The sequence below is a fragment of the Ambystoma mexicanum genome, chromosome 13 (genome assembly GCF_040938575.1).
Source record: "Ambystoma mexicanum isolate Mex_15411 chromosome 13, UKY_AmexF1_1, whole genome shotgun sequence".
NCBI classification, from domain to species: domain Eukaryota; kingdom Metazoa; phylum Chordata; class Amphibia; order Caudata; family Ambystomatidae; genus Ambystoma; species Ambystoma mexicanum.
In genome coordinates, this window is record NC_090938.1 from 731368265 (window position 1) to 731391102 (window position 22838).

At 47.7% G+C, this 22838-nt stretch overlaps 1 protein-coding gene across 16 annotated transcripts in view; it reads right to left on the bottom strand.

Moving 5' to 3' along the window:
- The window catches only part of TNXB (tenascin XB), a 687232-nt gene that overhangs the window by 362548 nt on the left and 301846 nt on the right, over positions 1–22838 (bottom strand). The window lies entirely within an intron of this gene.

The window sequence follows — 22838 nt, forward strand, 5'->3', positions numbered from 1 at the left end:
GAGATTGCTTGAAGAAGCAGTTCGAAGTTTGTTGAGTGTCAAAAGCAGCACTGCGGGTCTTGTGTTGGATCAAAAGTGGTGAAACAGGTTTCAAGTCTGTTCCTAGCCTTCTGCTTTGCTAAGAGTCCCACTCCGGGGGCTCCAGATGATGGGGAGTCTTTCTTGCTCTGTACTCCCAGTCCAGGGAATTTGGCTGGCACCTACAGGGCTTCCTTCACCTCCACTGAGAAGCCTTGTTCCAGTGTAGCTGGCAAAATGAGAAACTCTGGTCTACAGCATTTCACTCCCAATGTTTTCAGGGGATGGTTAGGGGACAGAGCTGTACTTTACCATGGATGCCTTTTGCCTTCACTTTTATGTCAGACCACTCTGGAATCCCCTGCACTCCCAACAGAGGTTGAACAGCGTATTCCCGTTCTTCCAGGTGCCCAAATATTAATCAAAGTCTCTTTTTGAAGGGAAAATGCCACAGAGGATTGGTCCAAAGCTGACCTGCTGTGAGGGGTCCAATTCCTATTGCAGTAACAAGTGTCCTTTGCTGTATGACAACACCCACAGAGTGATTTGGTTGCAGGAAATTAAGGGGATAGGAAAGTAAAGAGAATCCTAACAGAACACAAGATGGTGGGACCCTTCTCCAGGCCTGCATTTCCTCCTTGGCTACTCTTACCACTCCGCCCCTCAGTGTGAGGCTGACTTTCTAAGATCAATTTTGCCTCTGAAGCATCATTCCCAGGAGACCCTGCAGTGGAAGTTTCCATGCCCTAGAGGAATGTGTGTCGCTTCCTCGTGGAGAATCAAAGTAGTCAGCATCCTAGGAAGACATTTATTATATTTTAGATTACAGGTGCAGAGGTTATCATTGCTACCTCGACCTGCAGTGACCTAGCAGCTGTCAGGGATGCTTTGTTCCATGTGAATAGACTGAGCACAGCAAGGCAGCTGGGTGTACTATAATTATGGCAACTTGCATTTTGAAAGGGAGGTCTGATTAGAAGACCTCCCTTTCAGAAACAGAATTTCCTGCATCATTTTGTTATAATAACAATGTAAAAAGCTCAGGCTTTCGCACCTTTGCAGATGGCATTCTGTCACAGACAATGGTGCATGAGATACCAATCCATGAGTTTGTGACTCTTTGGATTGGCTTGACATTAGTTTGATAGCAGTTTGTCTGTATTCCAGAGTCCAACTAGGCTTGGGTTTGCGAAGGGCTCAATTTAAGAGGTTCTTTATATGTTCATGATTTTTCTTGGTTCAGACTTAGATCCTCACGTCTTCACCATTCATTCATTTATTCCTCTGAGGTGGGGGACTGTATGATATGTGAGAAACCTGAGGGTATTCTTCCAATAAGACCTTGAGAATCCCTTATTCAGGTGGCCAGGGAAGGGCTGGTGCTCTCAGATCCCAACACTGGGGGTGGACAAGCGAGGGAGGATCACCTGGGTAGGGGAACCCGGGGGTCATACTTGGGGGGGATACCCCAGGTGAGACGCAGTATTGTACAGAAGAGAGGGACGAGGAAGACAAGGTCTATGAAGCCGTTATAGGCTGTACCAAATCGACCTCCCTTCATTCTAATAAACTTCCTCTTCTGAAAGCCAACAACCTGTTCATCTATAACCAATCCCCTAGGATCCCAATTTCCATTGCTCCCAGAAACTACCTATCCCAGAATCCTTGCTTTTCTAAATTCTACTTGAATGATTCCAACCGTTCATCTCCACGTCCCTCTGATTATTGTTTTCCGCATTCCCAACCTGATCAGACAAAGGACTACTGTTCCTACAGCCTTCCTTGTTCATTTCATGATTCCCACAAACCCTACAAATTCTGTGACTCTGATTGCCGTTTCCGGAACACCCAATCCACTATGACAGAACACTACTGTTCCCACAATCCCCTCTGTTCTTTTCTCCATCCCGGTCATTCTCGTCCATTTCACAAACTTTCCCTGTCCCGTCCCATAGGATACTCTGACATTCCAATCGCCCTTTCCGACACAAACACTCTTACACACCCAAGACAATGGACTTGCAATAAAACTCTTTACCTTACATGCCCCGACACAAGGGTCAGGCAAAGTCAGGCAATTGACTTAAATCACACACACCTGATGACCCTTCCTTTTCCCCACAGGGATAAAAGGTGGTGCAGGAGAGCACAATAAGAGGAAAGCAAGCACGTTAGACTGCATGACGAGACGGCTAAGCAGGCGCAGCTGTTCAAGAGAAGGAGAAAGGCGGCAGGAATTGAGAGAGTGGCGAGAAGAGACGAGACCTTGCTCTTTTGCTCCCAAACCTGCGGAACCTTTGTGGAAGAGAGCCTAAGACTCCGAACAGTAGCACAAGTGTCTTGCAGCAGATGTCAACGGTACACTGGGCAAGCTTATGCCGATAAGCATGATCGAGGGAAGCTTCCATGCCTGTGGAACCGCCCTTGACTCCAGGAAAACCAAAAGCCAAGCGGTACATCAGAGCCAGTGAGTCCAGGGGAGAATTTATAAGCAGCGGCTGTGTTGATTGAGAAGTGCAAATTGGCAAGTTTGAACCAAGTTTAATGAACTGTGTCCAAGAACTGTAAAGTGTTATGGGGAGTCCAGCTACAAAGGGAAAACAGGCACCACGTGGGTGCTGATTCAAGAGACTCTGGTCGATCCCCATCTGAGCAAAACTACGAATACCAGAAGGCCGTAGGTGAGTCGCTAAAAGAGGTCAAAGTGGTCATACAGGAGGTGTAGTAAAATCCCTGTAGACTCAAAAGACTTTGATCTGCAAACATTGAGAAAAAGCAAGGGAAGTGAATCCCGCATTGAGACAAAGCAAGGGACATGAATCCTGTAACCCTTGAAAGTAAAATGACGGTGAAATCAAGAGGGGTCCGATCCCGACCTAGGGAGATCCAGGGGTGAAGATGTCATCCAAAGTTCATTAAGAAAAGGACTGTTAAATAATTGTGGCAAACAATTGAGAAGGGTCAACGCCCAGAAGAGGGGGTTCCATGAGTGAAGCCATTACCCTACATAAACTGTGGCTGAGAGATGAGAAGGGTCAAAGCCTAGAAGTGGCGGACCCAAGGGTGAACCAATCACAGAGCGAACATTGTAAATTGAACTTCATTTATTTGTCAAAGGAACTTTTGTTATTTGTAAACAATTTAGAAAGGGTCAGTGCCCAGAAGAGGGGAACCCCGGGGTAAACCATTATCACCCTAAAGAACTTTCATTTGGATAAAGGAACTTTTGTTTTTGTTATTGAACACGCCAGGCCCCGAAAGCAAGACACTTTCAGAGGAAACAAGACCTGGCCAACGACTGTCCTGAGAACTGTCATTGGAACTGTTGTCTCGTGCTGGAAAAGCCAGAGACTGTACTGTGCTCCAAGCTCCCATCTTACCCCATGCTAAAACGTGGGAAACGGAGACCAGGATACTACATCCTGACATATTATTTGAGAACACTTCTTTCCTTTGTTGAGAACTATCCCACATGCCTTTTTGTATTAGTTGTGAGGTTTGGCAATAGGTTTCTTAGCATAGGCCACTTTTACTTTGATACAACGCCACTAGGACTGCCTTATTTTTCATTTGTTGGTCGACGCTTGATCCCATCTGTCACGCACTCCACTCACTCTCCCTTCAGTTCTTCTAGGGCTCCCATTTCCCGCCCCTGTACCTCCAGTTCCCCCCGTCCTCTGGCCCGGTTCCGGGACTCACATGTGCTTTCCTCGAATCCTCAGGTGCCACAGCGCCAAATGCCACAGCGCAAAGTTCGGCATGCTGCTTGCTCACGGAGACGCCCGCTCCATTGGCATCTTCCCTGGCGCTTGCGAGACCGGGTTCTGCCGCGTCACATGACCACCGCCTCCCGCTCGCGTGTTTCTAACCTAGGCTCACGTGATGCGGTCGCGGCTCATGTGACCGGGAGGAAATAGCAGCGCTAGTATTTAAACGGCTGCATCGTAGGGCTTCGGTGCTTCACAGCTGTTCTCTTGGACTTCTGTACGCGCTATTCTTGTCTTTTGTCACTTCTGGATTTTGGACTCGGATTTCACTACGGACTGCTATCGGATTACCCCTGGCTCTGGTTTCTACTTCTTGGATTCATTGCTACGACCACGGACTGCCTCTCGGATTCCTATCCACTACGTTCCGCCTTCATTGTGCGGATTTTGGTACCCAGTGGGCCTGGCTCTTGAAACACTGCTGGGATCGCTACACTGCTAAAGGAACAGCCTTGTTGGGTCTCGGAACCTCCCCTATAGGTACAACTGATTCTCCACGGACACCTCCTGGTAAGACTGTTCCACTTATTTGTTGATTGGTTGTTGATGCTGTTTTGGCTTAATACTTAACCAGTGTTTCCCTTACAGTGGTTCGGGGTTCCACGAGTTCCGCAGTTCCGGAAGAACATCTCCCACCTGTGGCCTCAAAGGTTGTACAGAGAGTGGCTTAGATTCTCTCTGTGCGGCACTTGTGTACAGAGGACTCTTCGACTACACGACAGTCAAGACACAACAGACTGTGAAGCCATCCTGTCATGTAGCCTATGGAGGGAGCTGCGGATGACCCCTTGACCACTATGGTTCAGGCCATAACCGTGTTACGTGCAGACATGGCCGCAGCGAATACTGCCATTCACCAACGTTTAGATAACATCCAGAGTTCTAGACACGCCTTACCCCCGGAAGCTGAATTTGGGGATTTGCCACCAGCCCCTCCGCCTGTCCAGCCTCCTGTTCCACCCACTCCTAACCCCATCCCCGTGGTACTCCCCTCTCCTCTTCCCTTGGCCGCCCCCGAGAGGTATCATGGGGGTCCCAACGAGTTTAGAACTTTCCTGAACCAATGCAAGTTGCATTTTTTGTGCAGGCCCCTGGCCTTTCCGGACTCCACCACCAAGGCAGCCTTTACTCTCTCGCATCTAGCAGGTACGGCCGCTGCCTGGGCTAACCCACTCCTAGAAAACAACAATCCAGCCCTTTATGACTTTGATCTACTGGTTATGGAAATGTCCCGAGTGTTCGACACCCGTCATAAAGTTCAGTCCCGAGATCTGGAACTCCTGGATCTGGGGCAGGGTAGATGGTCCCTAATCGAATACATCACTAAGTTCAACCAGCTTGCTGCCTAAACATCTTGGCCCGAAGCCAAACAGGCTGTTGTATACTATCGAGGCCTAAACAACGCTATGAAGGACGCCCTTGCGGTTGTTCCCTCCTTACCGACCTCTTACCAAGATCTAGTAGACCTAACCCTGCAACTGGACGCCAGACTTTCTGAACGCAGGGCTGAGGCTGGTTTTGTGCAAACAAATGCCCCATCTCCTTCCACCTCTGCCCCCTCTGGCACCAGTCCCGAACCCATGCAGATTGGGGGCATCAGGAGTCCGATCACACCTATAGAAAGGGAACGTAGGAGGGTGGACAACGCGTGCTATTTTGCGGCCTAACTGGCCATTATGTGAAGGAGTGTCCCCGTCGCCCAAAGCTTAAACCTTCGGGTTTTCGGAGTGCTCGACCCTAGACTCTGGGACTGGATCGAGCGCTCCTTGTCATACCCCGAACCCTGTGTTTGCCTTTGGTCGCATCAGGCCCGTTTATGTACAGGCCGTTCTACAACCCACGCCTGATGTCTCTCACCCACTCACTATTATCATAGATTCCGGGGCCACAGGCAACTACATAGATATCACGCTTGCTCAAACCTTGAACCTACCTCTTCTAGCCAAAACCAGGCCAGAACCAGTGCAGGCAGTCGATGGTACGTCTCTAGTATCTGGGCCCATCAAACAACAGACCGCCCCAATGCTCCTGACCATACAAGCCATACATAAGGAAACCTTGAGTTTCGATCTCATCTCGATGCCCCAGTTCGGTGTAATATTGGGGATACCCTGGCTACGCAAGCACAATCCCTTAATTAATTGGAAAGTGGGTTCGGTGAATTTTGAATCCGATCTCTGTCAACACTATTGTCTAGCAGCAACCACTAGCATTGATACACCCGCTCAAGCGTTGCAGTCATAGCTCAGTTAACCCTAGAAGAGGCCACTATTCCCTCTACAGAACACCACACAGTTGGATTTGTCTCCACACTCATTCCAGCTCAATACCAAGATTTCATGGGAGTGTTTGACCATGGTTCGTCGGAAGTCCTACCGCCGCATCGTCCGTACGACTGCCCGATAGATCTGGTTCCGGACAGTGCGATTCCCACAGGCCGTATCTATTCCCTTTCCCCTACTGAAGACCTGGCCCTCAAGGAGTACATTCAGAAGTCCCTCCATTTGGGTCAGATACGTCCTTCCACTTCCCCGGCGGCTAGCCCCATTTTCTTTGTTCCCAAGAAGGAAGGTGACTTACGGCCTTGTGTGGACTATCGTCGGCTCAATGCTATCATGAAGAAAGACCGCTACCCCATCCCACTAATCACACCCCTGTTGGACCGCCTCACACACGCCACTGTTTTCACTAAATTGGACCTCCGCGGTGCCTACAATCTAGTCCGTGTGCGTCCCGGAGACGAATGGAAGACCGCTTTTTGTACTCGCTATGGCTTGTACGAATATACGGTCATGCCGTTCGGTTTGTGCAACGCTCCGGCCACGTTCTAGAGGTTCATGAATGACATCTTCTCTGACATCCTGGACGCGTTCGTTGTGGTCTATTTAGATGACATCTTGATATTCTCCCAGACCATGAAGGAGCACGTACAACACGTTAGGGAAGTGCTTTCCCGCCTACGAAGCCACTCCTTGTTTGCCAAACCCGAGAAGTGTCAGTTCCATGCCGACTCCGTAGAGTTCCTTGGTTTTCACATCTCGTCTGGAGGGTTAGCCATGAATACCTCCAAAGTTCGAGCTGTGTTGGACTGGCCGGTCCCCGATTCCCTGAAGGCTCCCCAGTCTTTCCTTGGTTTTGCTAACTTTTACAGGCGGTTTATCTCTGGATTCTCATCTCTGGTAGCTCCTCTTACCTCCCTAACTAGCCCTCGCTATCCTTTCTTGTGGACGGAGACACATCAACGAGCATTTGAGGCCTTAAAGACGGCGCTCACTACCGCCCCTGTTCTACAGCACCCAGACCCCGAACTGCCGTTCATAGTGGAGGCTGATGCCTCATCCTTTGCCCTAGGTGCTGTATTATCACAGACTTGCCCTACCTCTGGTCGTCTTCACCCCGTAACCTTCCATTCTCGTAAGTTCACAGATGCTGAGTCCCACTATACCGTGACTGAAAAAGAACTACTGGCGGTCATGGACGCATTCCGCGTTTGGCGGCACCATCTCTTGGGGGCTAAGCACCGTATCACGGCTTATTCCGATCACCAGAATCTACAAGACGTAGCGTCCCTGAAATGTATCAACAGCAGACAGGTCAGGTGGCATCTCTTCTTTGCGGCCTTTGATTTTGTTATCAAACATCACCCAGGTCCTATCCATGGCAAAGCCGATGCCTTGTCGCGTTCCCCTGGGGGGTGGCCTTGCCGACGTTTCCAGATACTCTTCTAGATGTCGGTAAGGTGATTTGTTTGTGTACTCCGACTCTGCCCTTGCTTGACACAATACGGAACTGGGTTACCTTACACTCAGATCAGTTGTCCGATTGGGATTTAGTGGTTCACGACGGTCTTCCCTTTGTATCTGATCGACTATTCCTGCCCACGGTAGATACCCGCAACATGGCCTTGGAGTGGTCCCACGACGCTCCGGTTCATGGACATCCCGGTCAGAAACGCACTTTGGAGTTGTTGAGAAGGTGGTGCTGGTGGCCGTCCATGAGGAGAGATGTTGAGTCATACATCAACGCATGTGCTGTTTGCGCACAGAGTAAGCATCGTAGGGGTCGCCCTGTGGGTCTTCTGCTTCCTTTACCTGTCCCTCCCAAACCATGGCACACTTTGACCATGGACTTCGTTACTGACTTACCCCGGATCCGGGGCTTTGATACCTTGTTGGTAGTCATCGACTCTTTTTCTAAGATGGCTCGCTTTATCCCTTGTAAGGGCATCCCCTCTGCACCTACACTGGCCCGACTGTTCTTCGAGAATGTCTTCTATCTTTTTGGGCTTCCTTCGGTTCTCATCTCGGATAGAGGTTCCCAGTTCACGTCACGCTTTTGGCGGGCCCTGACCAGGCTACTCGTTATGGACGTTCGCTTCTCCTCCGCATACCATCCTGAAACGGACGGCCAGACCGAAAGGCTTAACCAGACGCTGGAGCAGTATCTGCGTTGGCTGACCTTACAGATGCAGTGTTCTTGGTTAAACATGTTGCATCTCGTGGAATTTGCGTACAACAACGCTGTGCATTCCTCCACTGGTTTCTCCCCGTTCTATGTGCTCTATGGTCAGCATCCCCGTGTTTTACCTTTCACGGATCTGCCTCCCTCAGTCAATCCGGCTGCCCTTGCGTGTGTTAGGGACCTGACCTCCATCCACGCCCAGGTGTCGACTCATCTTGTCGAGGCTCAGGCGTCCATGAAGGCGCAGGCGGATAGGAAACGGGTGATGGCCCCGTTGTATTCTGTGGGGTCCTGTGTTTGGTTGTCCACCTGTCACCTGCGGTTGGTGGGTTGCCGCAAGCTACTGCCTCGTTTTGTGGGTCCCTATGTTGTCACCCGTGTTATCAACCCTGAGTCATATCGTCTTGCACTTCCAGGGTCCTGGCGGCTTCACGCCGTCTTCCATGTTTCACTGCTCAAGCCCTGTCACGCTCCCACACGGCTTCGCTCCCCTGTGGCTCCGGTGTCTCTGTCCACCCGGGATGTGTTTGAGGTTTCTGCCATTCTGGGTTCCCATGTCTCTAGGGGTTGCCTCCAGTACCTCGTGGATTGGTCGGGCTACGGCCCCGAGGAGAGGTCCTGGGTCCCTGCTGCTCATGTCCAGGCTCCCCGTCTGGTGGCGCACTTCCATAGGGACAATCCTTCATGCCCACGGGGTCGTGGGCCTTTGGGGGGGGCTCTGTCACGCACTCCACGCACTCTCCCTTCAGCTCTTCTAGGGCTCCCATTTCCCGCCCCTGTACCTCCAGTTCCCCCCGTCCTCTGGCCCGGTTCCGGGACTCACATGTGCTTTCCTCGAATCCTCAGGTGCCACGGCGCCAAGTGCCACAGCGCAAAGTTCGGCATGCTGCTTGCTCACGGAGACGCCCGCTCCATTGGCATCTTCCCTGGCACTTGCGAGACCGGCTTCTTCCGCGTCACATGACCACCGCCTCCCGCTCGCGTGTTTCTAACCTACGCTCACGTGATGCGGTCGGGGCTCATGTGACCGGGAGGAAATAGCAGCGCTAGTAATTAAACGGCTGCATCGTAGGGCTTCGGTGCTTCACAGCTGTTCTCTTGGACTTCTGTACGCGCTATTCTTGTCTTTTGTCACTTCTGGATTTTGGACTCGGATTTCACTACGGACTGCTATCGGATTACCCCTGGCTCTGGTTTCTACTTCTTGGATTCATTGCTACGACCACGGACTGCCTCTCGGATTCCTATCCACTACGTTCCGCCTTCATTGTGCGGATTTTGGTACCCGGTGGGCCTGGCTCTTGAAACACTGCTGGGATCGCTACACTGCTAAAGGAACAGCCTTGTTGGGTCTCGGAACCTCCCCTATAGGTACAACTGATTCTCCACGGACACCTCCTGGTAAGACCATTCCACTTATTTGTTCATTGGTTGTTGATGCTGTTTTGGCTTAATACTTAACCGGTGTTTCCCTTACAGTGGTTCGGGGTTCCACGAGTTCCGCAGTTCCGGAAGAACATCTCCCACCTGTGGCCTCAAAGGTTGTACAGAGAGTGGCTTAGATTCTCTCTGTGCGGCACTTGTGGACAGAGGACTCTTCGACTACACGACAGTCAAGACACAACACCATCTTAGATTTAGGTTTACAGTAGAAGTTTTTCCATTCTGCATACAGTATTCATTGTTCAATAAACACGCTTGAACTGTGATGACTTGCGTCTGTCTTACTTGTTGCCACCATGAGTTCCTCACATTTGGTGTTAGAAGTGGGATTTTATCCAATTGACAATAGTTGGAGAGCCCATTCACATGTCAACAATCCAAATAGAAAAAGTGCTGTTATGGCTCAGAAATCCCTAACTGTCTGGCACAAGCCCCTTAATGTTTTGCTTTTCTGAACTGGTTCCCCAAAACATTCTACTTACTGAGTCCTAAAATAAGACCTCAATAGAGATGTGACTTTTCCCTGTCCCATGAGAGACTTTACACATCTCATGGAGGGGTGCCCCAAAAGCCCCATCTGTTTTGCTGTGTGTGTAATCTCGCCTGGTTAGCTGTGCTTATACCACACATTGGTGGCAGTGTTATTTTATTCCAATCTGTTTGCAACTTTCTTACAGTTTGGGAACAGACAGTTTCACTAAAATAGTGATAGGTGGTTTTTATGTGTTACAGATCTCATATGGGTTCCACTCCTACATTCTGTTTTCTTTTCTGTGAAGGGATATGCATGTGGCCATGTAAAGTCATGGCCATGGCCTGCTCAGAAAGCCTGACACAGAGACACCCATGATTTAGCCACTGACTGAATAGAATATCTGGGATTCATTGCAGAATACACATCCTATGTGTTTGCCCACGAAGTTTGTGCAAGTCTGGATTTCGCACCCCCAAAGTGAGTGGGTGGCCTCCAAACGCTTGAAAGGATGCATGTTTGTGATTGGATGCTGATTTTACATTCATTACTGTAAGCCAGTGGAGATTTATTTTTAAAGAACTGATGTTGGCATAGGATTGTACCTGTGATGTTCACTAAGCATTCATCCTAGAAGAGGTTGCAGTCAATCACTGGGAGAATATATTATTGGTTGCAAAGATAGAAAGGGGTAAGAGATATTCTCCTTTGTCTCCCTTTCTTTGGGTTTATTTTTGGCTAAAGGGTAGGATGCTAGAGAAGCAAGTCTGATTCCGGACTAGCCCTCCTCATTAAGTCTCCAAGACTGTGTTCTCCAGGAAGGGGTTGTACTGCTCCCAGACCTCACTGCCTGCCTCTGTCTCACGGTGAGATGGTTTGCTGAGTTCGAGGCACAGGTGGCCTTGACATCCCCATAGGTCGCTTCACCGCTGTTTTTCCTCCAACCAGTCCTTAGGCATGACTCCCATATCTCGGTATGGGGAAGAATCTCTGCTTCCAGGCAGTTTTGGAAGAGGAGGTTTCCGGCAGTATCCCAAGATGGACTATCTAGTGAGCTCACTTCCTTCCCACTGGATACCGGCACCAGAGGTGCCACCCTAGGCCCAGATATCCAGCTAGTCTTACAGCAGGGGATCAACTCCTTCTCAAGATAGCATTCATGTTGATTCCTCCACAATTAACAAGGGCAGGGTGCTTGTTGATCTTTAAAGGTGTGATAAAGTCCCTTCATTACGTAAACCTCAAGATGGAAATGGTAAAATCCATCATTCCTGTAATAGCACCATGGGTCTATTTGTGTTTGGTGGAGCTAGAAGATGCCTACCTCCACATTTCCAGTAGAGAGAGAGAGACTCTTGATTCCTCAGATCTGCCATGAAGGAGGGTTTCTTTCAATTCCGTGGTCTTCGTTTTGGTCTCTTTGTAGCACCCAGAGCCTTTTCCAGTGTCTTGGCACCCCTGGTGAGCATCCTCAGCAGAAAGATCAGGTTGCACCCTGAATTCGAAAATCGGTTGGCAAATGCCCCCTCGCTTCATATGTCCTATAAAACAGGACTATAGGACTATTGTCTGTCAGAACCTACTAGAGTTTGGGTTTTTTGTGACCATATCTAGGAGTAATCTCGCCTCGGTCTCCAGTTAGAATTCATTGGGGCAAGCTTTTACACACTCAGGGGACAGATTACTTTCCCTGACAAGGGCTTTTAAGCTTCATGGACATCTGTGCTACATCTCTAAAGAGTGCATCAGCTCACCAGTGGCTCCACAGCAGGGGGACAAAGCGGCCTGCGTGATTGTGGTCCACTGGGCCAAGGCTAAACTGAAGCCCATGGGGCTTTTTCTCCTGACACACTGTGATCCAGCTTCTCTGGGCTATTACATTTTGGTACACATACAGCCCTGAATTGCAGCACAATGGAAATGGTGTGGCTGGCATTTTCTCACCTCCTTTTTGGGGGGGTTCCCACTCTGGCATCCAGCACCCCTGATTCTTACCAGGGATACCAGCACGATTTGTTGGGGAGCCTTGCTGGCTCAGAAATCAGTGCAAGGCATTTGATGTCCCCTCAAGTAGGGACCTCTGCACTGGATGGAGTTTTCAGTATTCTAGTGGGAATTTCTCCATTTGGCCCCCTTTCCCTGGGGCCCAGCCACTATGCTGAGGGAAGATAATGTTGTAACAGAGTTCTAATTAGTTCGACTTGGTGGTACCAGTACCAAGAAGCTGGCATAGGTTGTTCCCTCCATTCTGGAATGGGCAGAGCTACACCTATTCTCTCTAGAGGTCTTCTACCTCTGGGGGAAGAGAACAGCCAGGCCAATGCAATGAGCTGGTTTTACCTCTCCACAGATGAGTTGATTCTCACAAGAGAGGTCTTCTTGATTTTCAGAAGGATTGGGTTTCCCCTCCTAGAACTGTTTGCCTTCATGGTACTTCAACAGCTTCCAAGCTATTGCTCCAGAAGTAGGAATCTGCTATCCTGGTGCCTGGATGCGCTACTTCTCCCTTGGTCTTCTGGCAGTCTTTATGTGTTCAGGCTTCCGTTTCCTGGCCAGGTTCCTGCTTGGGGTGCGTAGAAAGGGCTCCACGGTTATCCTGGTCCCACCAGCTTGAAAGAGAATGTCTGGGACTGTTCCCACTTTTGTAGGAGTGTCATCTTCTCACCACTTTTACTCTCGCTATCTCCTTTTGTCTGCTGAGATCTTCCTTTCTGCCCTCTTGAGAAGCCATAATCTGACAATGTGGCTACTGAATAGGGGTTTGATTTACTTGGGGATGATAGCCTGAGTTGGCAGCTGCTTTTGAATGGTGCCTGAAACAATCAGTCCTCAGGAGGCACGATAAGCAGTCCTTCCTCTCCTGGTGCTCCAGGAAGGAATTTGCTCTGCTATCCTAACCCCTCCCTCAACCTAGAATTTCTGTGAGAGGCATACCATGTAGGACTCCTGGGTTCTTCCCGACACGTGCCTCTTGTGTCTATCATAGTGTTTAAGAGGATGGTGGAGGAGTATTGGAGAGACGGAAGAGTATGGCCATTTCTTGCTAGGGGTTTCACAATTAGAGTCCTTCCATTACAATCCTCTGCCTAGCTAGGATCTGCCTGTGATTCTGGACACCCTCAGCTCGCGTCCATTTGAGTACATCCTTGATATTCCTCTCAAGCTCTTTACCTTGAAGATATGTTTTCTGCGTTTTCCGCCTTGCTATTAACTCTGCAAGGAGCATCGGGGAGATTGCTTACCTCATCTGTTCCATGCCTTACCTGTGCTTCCTTCCCAGTGCACCAGATACGAGTTGCAAGTGAGAGTATTTTACGCCCTATTCTTTAAAGTTAGGAGTAAAATGATGTTTTAGGGCAACAGAAATATTTTTGTAATTATTTCTTTGCATATTAAAAGATTCATGTTTACCTCTTCCTATCACTCAGTTATAATAGTAGCCTTGTCCTGTGGTACTATGTTTTCTACTGGTCCAAACATATCCATGGAGGGTTGTGGGTGAAAGTAGGGGCACAAGGTTCTAGGTGTCTGTATCCCACTTTTTGATGGGAGTATTTTTACTCCCTATTTTTATTTTTTGGGAGTATTCGCCTATTGTTATGGATTAAAAGTGGCTGATACACCCCTTATCTGTAGGGCTGTTCCTTCCTGTTGGCCTAGTCTAATACCCATCACCCTCCTTCCGTCCCAGGGTCCTTTCACCTTAATGAGGACACCCGACAATGATGTCAGGGGAAGGTTCTCCCGCTGACATCTGCCTGTCCTCTGGGCGTGGGCAGGAGTCATGAGAGCATGTCTGACTTGCACCGCTTTCATCAGATCCAAGGTTTCCATTGTTATCACTTTTGGGACTGGTCAAGCTGGAAAGAAGCCCTCTGTGACCTCCATCAGTCGCTAGATAAAACGTATCCTCGCTATGGCATACAACCTAGTCGGTTCTGAGGTCCCACTGAACATCAATGCAGGGTCTACCTAAAGAATGGCTGTTTTTTGGGCTGTCTTTCAGGATATGTCCCTGACGGACATTGGCTGGGCGGTTCTATGGGGAAATGCTGCCAGGAAAATGTAGTTATATGAAAATGTTGTGAGCAAAATGTAGTTTTCAAAAAGAAGTCATTCAATACAAGCAATGTAACGTGAATGTTACCAGTGACAAGGTAGCCAAAACAGATATTTGGAAACACTCAAAAGTACAAAGCTGAACCCTAACAATGACCCAAATCCCTAATAAAGCCACACAATCACAAGACCTCTACAATCACTCTATCCATAACCCCTACCCTAATACTAACTCCAAACATTCTTTTACCTCCAACCCTTATGCTTTCCCTAACCCTAACACCTTAGCGCTCTAAAGCATCTTACGTGTATGTGACATAACGCAAAACACCAAATAAATACACCATTGCTTGAAAACTAATAGTGATCCTAACTCAAATCCCCTCACTAGCCCTCTAAAAGTTATGTAACCCTTACCTTAACCCAAACCCTTGCTCTACTGCTAACTGTAGTCTTACCCTACCTCAAAGTGTATCACTTTCCCTAGCCCTTACCTTTCCCTCAACCCCAGGTTTCTCCTAACTCTTACCATTCCTCAACATTACCAGCCCCCAACCTCCCTATCACTTTTATTTTAACTCCAGCCTGAGCCCTAACTCTGTTAACCCTAGACTTACCCAAACCCTAACACTTACCCTAACCCTTACTCTACCCTAACACCTAGGTTTATCCTACTCCATATCCTACCTCAACATCATCAGATCTCCCCAACCTCTCTAACCCTTACTTTAACTCTTACCCAACCCCATACTCTGTTAATCCTTGCCTTTACCTGAGTCCCACCCTAACACTTGCCCTGACCCGTACTCTACTCTAACCCCTAGCCCAACACCAACATCACTAGCCTTCTACAACCAGCCTGAACCTAACCCTTATTTTAACCATAATCTTTACTCTTACTGTACCCCTATCCGAACCCTAAACAAAACAATGCCAAGATTAATTACAGTAATCTCCATTACACCAGTCCTACTCTTCCTCGTATTAGCCCTGATTCCCAACCCTCATACTTGGGAGAGATGGGCCCAGCCATCTACCTGGTATATATACAATGGCTGTATAAAGCCCTACAGATAAGGGGTGTATCAGCCACTTTTACTTCTACAATATTGGCAAATACTCCCAAAAAAGAAAAATGGGGAGTGGAAATACTCCCAACTGAAAATAGGAAACAGACAAGTAGACACACTGCTCCATAACTGTGATTGGACCAATAAGGCCACAGGAAGAAACTACTATTTTAACTGCCTGGTGTGAAGAGATAAACATGCATCTTGTAATGTGTATGAATAACGAGGTGCAAAGATGTTTATTACAAAACATTTCAGTTTTATAGTTAAAACATACTTTTACTTGCTTAAGAAATACTCCCATTTGGAAAGGGACCCCCTTTTGTGCTGTCTAAAATATCGTTTTACTCCGAACTTTAAAAAACAGGTAGTAAAATACTCCCAGTACAAATCAGACTTAGTCCCAACCCAAGAATGGGTATCCAGCGCAAACTGCAAGTTCACATCCTATGTGCGGGAAACCACAAGCAAACACAGGCACAGTTATTCTGTTTGAGCATCATCAGTGAGTGGGTAGCGTGTGTCTCTAGGCAGAGTACTCTCTGTACCCACTACCGGTTCCACTTGGGTTGACACAGTCAAAGCGTTAGGTTGCAGAATGGAAGGTTTGGAATGAATGTTTAACTGCTGGCAATTCCTCTGGGCAGCCCTCCACACCATTGTTTTTCTAGCTTGCAGTGCAGTTACAAAAGGGGAAAGACCATATGCTTATCAGGCTTGGTTCCATCCCATAATGGGGAGTCTAGTCCAAATTGCTAAGTAACATGCCTTCTAGACTAGATCACAAGCATGTGGTTTGGACTAATTAGGTATAATCAGTGAGGTGTAGCTTTGGTTTCTAGGCATACCCATCCCACTAGGGGTGACAAATGCAAACCGAATGTTGACGGCCTGGAAGCCTATTAATGAATCTTAACCACTGTTAGTTGCGATGGGCGACCCTCCAGACCATTGTTTTTCTGCCTGCATGCATTACAGAAGGGGAGAGACCATATGGAAATCAGGCGTGTTGCCCTCCTAAAAGGGACAGTCCAGGCCAAACTGGTATTTCACTTCCATTCTACACAAGACAACTAGCAACCCCAGGCATGGCATACCAGGGTTAAAAACACGGGTCTGGAGAGATGCCCGGAGCTTTGCCAGTGGTGTGATGCATTAAGAGCCTTCCAGTGATTACTGTTCAGTTTTGCGTTTAGCAGTTTGTGCCCTAAAATGGGCAACTTTGATACTTTTAGAAAAAAGAGGGGGTGAGGCGTGCACTCTAGTTCCCTGCTTTGTATACCGGTTGCAGTTCAGTTGCTCTTCTCCTCCAAGCGCTTTCATGTCTCTTACAATCTTCAGGGAGGCAATCTTTTCAGGTGTCACTGATTAGTCTCAATTTTGGTCTCAGGGAATTCTGGTAGCTGTAGTCAATTCTGGTAACCAGGAACCAACTCCCCTCGATAGTTTTAAGTATGATGTGAAAGTTACCTGATGCGCATAGCAGAGCATGATTACCTTCATTGGAAGTGCAGAAAAGACTCCAGGGATCTTAGTGTGCTCTTCCTTCTATCCGTATTCCCATTTTTATCTGATTATTAAAGTACTTAGTACTTTGTAGTATACATTTGAACTAAACTTTTGAGCATCTTGCTTGATCTACTTAGCCAGCGGAGGCAGTGGTCCAATTGTCCGTATTTGAAATCCAGCCAGCCACTGTCTTGGGAGGGCTTAAACCCTGCCAAAGTGAAGAAGTTGAAGGTGGAACGCAGCACTCTGCTGTGACGCTCAGCCTCTGGTGTCTATGGGAAAGGTGTGCTACAGTAAACGCATGTCATATCTTCCAACTATGAGAGACGAGTGTGTACATTTAAGCAATCATTAACAGGTTGCAGTAACAAACATACATGATATATCTGCCAAGTTGCCCTGTGTCATGCAGACACCTGACGCTAGTCCTGTGTTTCTCCATCACATGCTGGAATGTGTAGGCCTATAGATTTGTAGACCCATACTTAAAATGAATACAATGAAACTACATGTCCCAGCATACAATTTAAAATTTGGGAATGGCTCTAGGTTTTACGCATGTCACAGGGCAACTTGGCAGCTATGACACGATGTAGGCAAATTCTTAACCATTGCTCAGCTTTTAGATAGCTCACATCACCTAATGTCATGAAATGTCCTCTGATTATCAACACTGACCTCTATGCTTCACTTTTTTTTCCAGTTACTGGGGTCGGAGTCCACAAAGCAAATCTGCAACAGGTAGTGGACAGGCTAGCAGGCACTTGGCGGGGCATTGGATATTGGAAACTGTTCTCCAGCCACCCAAAAGTTTGAGGTTGACACCACCCCTGATACAGACTAAGCTCCAGGCTTCTCAAATCATAATGAACAGCGGAATCCATCAGTCCAGCAGCCCTGGGAGATGCCAGGGAAATGCGTGCATTGGACTTCACAATAAAATGTCATGGGCGTGGTGCCTTTGCAGGCCGTAAACTGGAACGGGAAAAGCACTGAAGTTGATGAAGCCTCATTGCGGCTGGTAAACAAAAATAGAGTTGAGACAGGAACACAGTTATCCATGGTGGTAGGAGGCGGAGGGGGGGACTTGGATCGGTTCATCCATCGGAAGTTAACAGGGAGCAGCTGCGTGCTTTTTTATTTGCCGTTCTGTTTGTTTCTTGGGTGATCTTTGCGCCGTAGATGCTGCCAAGTGTTATCTACGCTGGTGAAGAATTTAATCTGGAAAATAAGCCTGGAAAATATGACTCCCAATCCCCCACCAATCCCAGGAGCCCGGCAACTATGTTTGTGCTTGAAATATATCAAAATATGTTTTTCGTCATTTTATTAATATGGCGCGGGCGTGGTTCGGCTGCATGAATGGGACTCCAACGATTTGAGTCCAGAGTTTTATCGAGCAGCTGCCGAGTTACGTATGAAAAACAACTAAAAGAGGCCTAGGAAAACAGATTTTAAGACACCCTGGGGGATCCTTAAAGCATATCACCTGGTGACCTTTAATTGGACTAAATGCTGGAAAGATCTTTGAATGAAGGTTCCAGGTCCTGCAAACAAAAAAACTTTCTTCAACTAGCAGCTGCCGAATTAACTGCCCACTACAGAACATACCTTAATTCAGGGCCAACCGAATATGTCCCAGCTTGCCGGTGTCCATTTAAAAATGTCTGGGGGGCCCTACAACGGTTAAGACCAATCTAAGGCACTTGTGGGGGCATAGATTATAATGGAGAGATAAAGGAATGGAGATAGGGGGTGAGTAGCTGCAGATTATCACTAGACAGGCAGCCAGTGTGTGAAACACTATCAGGTTCATTTTCCATGAGCCTGTGGTCTGGCAGCAGGGACCTATTATGTGTAGAGCCCAAATGTTAGGATCAACACTGCCAAGCATCTCTTAACCACTCTTGTCTTCTCTAAACTGGACTTCTGTACAGCATCCTCTTTGGTCTCCCCAACTATGCTTTCTGTCCTCTCAACAAGATAATTAACTTCGCTACTAGGACTCTCTTTGAACTCCCTCACTGTAGCAACTTACTCGTAACGTCACCAGGCTGGATGGCTGACATGCAAAACAGGGCCAGATTTAAATGTCTGCTCCTGGCTCGCAAATCTATCCACAGTAAGTCATCACTGTATCTATCCTCCTCTATCCAACTCTACAAGCCTTCTCGTGATATTTGCTCTGCCTCCTCGACTACCCTTGTGGCCCCTCACCTTCTCTGTGCTTTCTCTCGCTTCTGCTCTTTTTCTCTTCTTGCATGTAATTTTCTTCCCCGGACATCCGATAAACAGCCCACACAGATTTGTTCAAAACTAAACTAAAAGCCTACCTCCCCGCCTCTGAGTTATCCTCCTAACCTACCTCTTATCTGCCTGCTAGCTAACATTTTTCCCTCGCCTCTAACATGTTACAGTCTCTCACTTCCTCTTCCTCTACATCCACTGTAGCACTTCACCCATCATGGTCACACGCCGAGCACAGTTGGCTGCACCGCCTACTTGCACTTAAAAATGTCCAATGTTGCTTGTCCTTTATGTATGTGCACTTATGTATTGTTCCCAGTGACTGTTCCATTTACTCCACCCACAACCTGGTCAGAATGTTCCTCAGACTCACCCCAGTCTTATCTATTGTATATTCTGTTTTGATCCAAAGAGCATTTTTTCTCCTATATATAAATACATTTAAAATTGCCTCTAAATGACCTCTCAAAAGCTATTAATCTCTCTTTGTAAGCAAGGTGCTAATGTAGACAAAACCATACTAAAAAGGCAAAGTGAGTCATTTTAAATAAAATGCTAATTGCATGCTGGGGTCCATCCACACTTGCACTTATTAACGAAGGGAGAGAGGGGGAACCCTGTGTTGGGGTTGGAGCAGTAGTCCACCCTCTTGGGGGCCTGGTTGGTGGTAAGTGTTTTGAGAGAGTGAAGGTGAGATGAGGGCTGATTTTATGGCTGATTAAGGGCTGAGATTTCAGGCTGCTGTCAAAGAGAGGCCCAGATTGCGAGCCTTGAAGGATGGGGTTAAGATGTTTGGTAGAAAGATAGAAGAGACATGGAGAGCATGTCATTGGCGATCAGGAGAGAGATCACTTTAGTGCCAGAGAAGTTGACCATTACGCAACGCAGCACCATTCTGTAACAGGTAGTAGATAAACAGAGTGATGTGAGAGGGAAAGGAAAATAAGATGTGGGTATCATCGCAAAACAGAGCATATGAGAATCCAAAGGAGGCGATAAGCTTTCAGAGAGAGGCACTGCGAGAGTGTTAAGAGGAAGGGACCCCCCCACATACCCTTGCTCAGCCCTACTAGGAAGGGGTCGTGGACGATGTCAAACTGTTCCAGGAAATGAAAAGAAGAAATCGGCCAAATAGGTGGCCACTCAAAGGAGGGCAATGCCCTGAAAGCCAAGGCACGAGAGAGATGCATGCAGCAGAGAGATCTAGGAGAACAGGGATAGATGGCATTAGTGAGGGAGTTAGTCGTGTTAAGTGCTGTCTCTGTGTAGTTTCTGCTACAGAACACTAATGGAAACCAGATAGGATTCAGACATTGGATTTACAGGTAGTCGGTGATGCGTTTCAGTAGTACAAGTTCATGAACTTTGGAATAGTGAGGAAGGAGAGAGACAACATCCACCTTGAAACAGGCTGGGAAGGTGCCAGAGAAAAGTGAAGTCTTGAAGAGAAGAGGTAAGAGCAGTTCCTTGACCGTGGTGTGAAGGCATAAGCAGGAGCACAATCATTATTTGTCGCCTGGAGGATAGATGTAAGGTAAGCCAAGATGGTTAGTGGGCAGAGGTCTGAGAGTGAGGAGAGGCCGAGGGAAATAAGGAGGCAGGCGGATTGGGGAGGAGAGATGACAGAGGGCCCGTAACATAGACATTTTGGACAAGTACCTTTCAAAGTGTTCACATAAATATGATGAATATGAGGAGGGGAAAGAGTGGAGTCGAGTGTCATACCTTTTTGCCCCTGGTGCTTGTGGGCAGCCCTGAGACACCTTTCGCGAATCGTGGGCGCAATTTTTCCTTCGAAGATGGTGCCCAATATTACTCCTGGAAGTTTGCACAACGGTCTAGTCTCTTGCTTATTCAACGCCACCTTCGATTCTTAGTCAGACACTGCCGTTGCTTGGTGCATCTCAACGCTGGTATCCAGGTACCTAGCTCAGCGCTTCCTTACCTTCCTTGTTGCTGTTCCTCTCTCCTTCCTCCTGGCTCTTGTGTGCTTCCTTCCTTTCGTGGGCTCTTTGATCCTGCCATTCATTCAGCCATGTTCTACTACCCGCTGTTGCCTGGTCACTCTACAGGTTTTTTCCCTCTCAAGGGTTTTCCTGTTTAGGCAGTGTTCCAGGAGTCCCCTTGCCAGAGTGTTTATCCCTCAGGCAGGGTGGCATCTGGGGAGGGTTGCCCTTTTCTTCATGAGACCCGCACCAAACAGAAACCACGTAAGAATACAAAAAATAAACTCTTAAGAAAACACAGGTGAGTCATATTTCTGAAAGCTCAGATTCTGACATTGAGTGGGCACTGACTGCAGGGTCATGGGTAGCTTGTGAGGATGAAATCTGAGACAGGAGAGGAGGTAAGTGTAATAGCTGGAGATGGACAAGTACAGCGCAGTACTGAGAGCAAGGAGGGATTCTTTATAGCAAGCAAAGAGCGATAGAGAGTGCTGCTTGTTATACTCGTGTAGGTTGAAGCACATGGTTGTCCTCAGCTGTTGGATGGCTATGGAGCTGGTTGAGGACTTGGGCGATTGGAGGTGAAGGAATGGTTGGGGTAAGGGAAATGTCAGTACTGAATTGAACTTCAGAAATGCTAACTCATTGAAGTGTAAGGATGGAGGGAGAATGAAGGAGGTACAGAGACAGTGAAATGTAGAACAGAGTCCTTGGTCAACAAAGGGGGTAGACACATTGATAAAGGAGGAGAGAAGGATGGGATTGACAGAGTTGCTGGTATTGTAGGTCGGCAGGTTATGTACAGCTATCAGAACGTGGGCAGAGAGAGTGGAGTCCGGCTGCAGTTTGTAGCCTTTGGTCATGCTGGCACGGTTGAAGTCTCCCATTGGTACGACTGGATCTTTAGTGGGAAACATTTGAGGATAAGATCTAGATATTGAATAAGGTAAGGTTGCTAGGGTTCCCGTAGATGGGGACGATAGCAAGAGGGGTTCCTGAAAAGAAGTTGAACAGGTATGTGTTGAAAAGCAGCGTTGAGAAATTCAGAGGGTGGTTGGTGGGCTGGTGGTGTGTGGGCTAGATCTGTTGATCATGAGGCCAACAGCACATCTAGAATGGCAATATGCGATCTCTGGGAGCCAATGGGCATGCATGAAATTACTTTCCTGAAGGTCAGGAAGCTATTACAGGCGTATAACTAATACAGGGTCAAAGTTGACCAAATAGTGCCGAAGCACTTACAGCAGATGAAGTCCATTTAAAAGTCTACTTGGAATTACATAATTGTTATTTACCTTTTCTAAGTGGGTTATATGCATGCTGTTCCAGACAAGTGTGCCAGACAGGCGTGCTATGAAATGGTACACAAAGCATGGCTTTAAATGTAATACACAACCAAGCACTAATTCTGTTTCCGCTATCATCCTCGCTCATCTGGTACCCTCACACCCAATTCGTAACCCTGTGGGTGCGCCTCTATTTTCAGCATTAATTACGTCCCAGGGAGATTAGTGCTTTATAAATCACATCTAACAATATAATAAAAGGCCAGATGTATGTTTGTCCATGTATGTTTGTCGGATTCAGCAGCTTCACATGTTGTCACTGCTACAGGTAGCTGTTGCCTTAGGATATATAGAGACAATGCCAATTTGTATAGCTTTGCCTGTTGTCACTGCTAGAGGGACGATATATAGTGGTCTTTTTAATGAAAACCTGCACTTTGGCCCGTGTACACAGCCTGTACACTAGTACATAGATACATAGCAATAAAATGCACCTATGTCCCTGTTAGATAAAGATCCATGATTAGGGCGAAACTGCATAATCAATTAGTTTGCTGAAG